Genomic DNA, 3,431 nt, shown 5'->3' on the forward strand with positions numbered 1-3,431 from the left:
ATGGTGTCCCTTTTGACCCTATTGTCATCATTTTCAGAGAATAAATGTTCAGGATTATTCCATTTCAGCCCATTGAAAGTATCCCCGGATCATCCTCCTGAAACCAATAATACCCCTAAACTGGAGGAAGACATCAGGACTCTGAGGCAAACGTGTCCATCCTATGACCACAAACGCTTCAGTGCCTAGGTGCCCCTGTGGCAAAGACAACACTTGGAAGGTGAACAACGGTTCCAGGAATTCAAGCATTTTATCTCCCTCAATGTTGCCAGCGATCTTTATACTCAAATACTGTTCTTAGCTGTGCCTGTGCCTTGCTAACAGCGAAGCCAAGGAAGTGAAGTCAGGGCACTTTCTGAGCCTCGTAGGGCAACAGGTGGCATCTGTGAAATTCACAGTGATGTTTTCTCATACTTGGCGCACTAGCTTTGTAGCCTGTGAGCAGCACTTCCAAGCTTTGAGATCTTGGGGATGGAGAGGTTTGATTGTACTTCAGGGCAGGTAGAGACTTAAGTGTGCCATCATCAATGACTTTGTATGTTTATTCTTTGCTACCTCCAAGATCAAAGTTATCTCAAGTGTTATTAAAGGAAAACCATAAAAAAAAAAAAAAATAAATACAAGACCATAATGCACAGTGGTGTCTCCGGGGCAGGGGGGAGGATTTATTTGCACATAATTCTGCCAAAAGCCAGGGCCTTTTGTAGAATAAGATACAATTTTAGTGAATTACAAAAAGATCAGGCTCTCATAGTGTATGTGCGTGTATGTGTGCACATGCATGTACTTGCGTGTGTCTATCACTGTATTTATGAGATTTTTTTTGGACAGTCCTAGGCTTCCTAAAGTTTAGTAGAGACTGCTGGAAAACTTCCCTTCTCCAATTCCTCATGTAGGTGTTCTTCTGCCAAGTGGATCGTTGTAGGTCCATGGTACTAGGGGTGTGGTTGTTTCTCAGCTGAATTTTATGTCTCTTCCCAGGGCTCCCCAGCCAAGTACAACATCCACATTCGTAATGGAGTAAGTTCACCTGGAGGTAGCCCAGCTCTTACTAGTGGCTAGTGCTGGCCTGAGAAGTGAGCCCAGCCTGCCTCCCAGGATTTTAGAAATTCGGGGATGAAATTAACATTTTTTAAGTGTTGTATTTCAGAACTGAAATGTTGTCTCAGAGGACCCATAGGGAAGGGATTATCTGGATTTCTCTCTCAACAGGAATGCTTGGCAAGGTAGATTTTTGTGGATTACTTTATAAACATTTCTCTTGCAGAGGGCCAGGATTTTTCATGCTTCTGTGGCCTCCTTGTCATGAGCAGAGGAGCCTCATGAGGTGGACTTTCTTAGGAAGAGGGCTATCAGTGGATCTACTCACTGAGCGATCAGTTCCCACCTGGTCTCACAAGGGAGGAGCAATGGCTGGGGAGGGAGCTAAGAACGGTTTGGTTGAGATCTTGTCCCTGTCCCTATTGCACAGAGTAGAAGAAAGATGGCGAGAGTATTCCAAGTAGACACGGATCAAAGCCAACCTGAATTAAAGAAATCAGCTTTACACAGTTGAAAATGACCAAAGTAACTGAAAAGTTGGCAGCTATGGTTGCTACAGACGACCATGGAGCTGTGTGCTTCAAGGATACTAACATACATCTATACCTCTGACCCCCACCCCCACCCCACCCCCACCCTACCCCCACCCCCGCAACAGATCTGAGCCTCTTTCAAGCAACCCAGTAACTCCAACCTAAAGCAAGATCCTTTCTTCTCAGTAGACCCAGCAAAATATTCGAGGCTTATTCTCAGTCAATGGCCTGCTAAGTGACCTATGAAGTCAGCCTTACTTAATCCATATGACCTATGAGTAGGGGAAGACTGGCTTTAAGATGGAAATGTTGCTATTTCTGTTTGGAGGGAGGAAGAGAAAGATTGGTAGGGGACATTTGAGTCAGGGGCATTGCTTTCTGCACATTGCTTATCACTGTCTTGGAAAAGCAAGGTTTGGAGATATTTCAATTTGATCTTGTGGTTTAACACATTGATTCACTCAGGAATTCTCTAAAATGCCTGTAATGTAAATCCATCATGCTAAACACCCCATGGTGGAAGAAAAGCATAGTCAGTGGAGGTCCCAGCCTGACAAAGAATAGGTGGTTATAGTTTGTGGAGCACTAGTGGAAGGTTCACTGTGTATTAAGAAGAGATATGTTAATAGGACCCAACAGAGGGAGTGGAAGTTAATTTGAGGCTTCAGGGACTGAAAAGGAAATAACCAGGTTTTGTGGGGCCCCAGGGTGTAGGTTCAGGGGTCAGAAAGGAGAATGCATTTTAGAGGGGCAGAATGTTCCAGAGCCTAGAAACTTGGAAATCAAAGAAACTTGGTTAAAATCTGGGATGAAGACTTCTCTCTTCTTCCAGAGGGGACATAGAGTCAGTGGCAGATGACAAAAGTGCGACAAAGACAAAAGCAACTGGGCTAGGCCTTGACTCCAGTGGGCAACTTGTTACCCTGTGGGCTGAGACTTCATGCTGCTGCTCTGGAACCACATGGTGAGCCCCTGAACTCAAATTAGGCTAGGCACCAGTGAATTAAAAGTCTCCACAATACAGCATGGTATCAATGAAAAATATTTTGTTCTATTTTACTGTATGAAAATTCCTGATCGAGAAGAGATGCCAGTAGTGCCTAGGGCTGTCATCATAGGCGTGGTCACAGAGCACAGTGAGGGCAGTTTGGGTACCAAAGAAAGAGGGCAGGCAAACCTACATGGTGCCAGCCAGGGATCCAGGTGGTAGGATACAGAGCGCGTATTTAAAATCCTCCGTGTTTATCATTCTTTTTCCCCTCTCATGGATGAGCAGTGATAAAAGGAGGAAAGATATGTTTATTCAATTATGAGGGAGGAGCCTTCAAGGAGACAAACTCACTGCTGCTCAGCCTCCAGGAGCATGTCATGTCCTCTGGCCCGCAGAGTATTGGCGATTTACAAATGCTAGGAAGGAGGGAGCTTAAGCTCCAAAAGGAGCCAGGGCAGCTTGGTCTGGAAGGGTTTGTCTTTTGAGTCATTCTTACGTGGGGAGAGGCCATGGTTTGTGAGGGTGTGGGATAGCTAAGGCTTTTCCTTGCTTTCTGCATGGATGGTTCTTGGTCTTATTAGACTACAGTGTCATGGAGCAGTAAAGAGGACTTTGATGCAAATACAGTGGGCAAACAAACGCAAACTCAAAAGTTAAAATGTAGTGCTTTGGGCAGAACTGCTACAAAGAGAACTGAACAGACTTATGTGAACACACTCTTAAGGAACAAGAAACCACAATGTTCTGTTATCTATGTACAAAATTCCAAAAGCTTCAAAACGGTATATCAAGATGAAAGGGGTTTTGAAATTAATATCAATAAGACGTTATATCTGGGGTAGATATTCTCACCATGAAGTCATTCT

The sequence above is a fragment of the Acomys russatus genome, chromosome 3 (assembly GCF_903995435.1).
Source record: "Acomys russatus chromosome 3, mAcoRus1.1, whole genome shotgun sequence".
In the NCBI taxonomy this organism is placed as follows: Eukaryota; Metazoa; Chordata; class Mammalia; order Rodentia; family Muridae; genus Acomys; species Acomys russatus.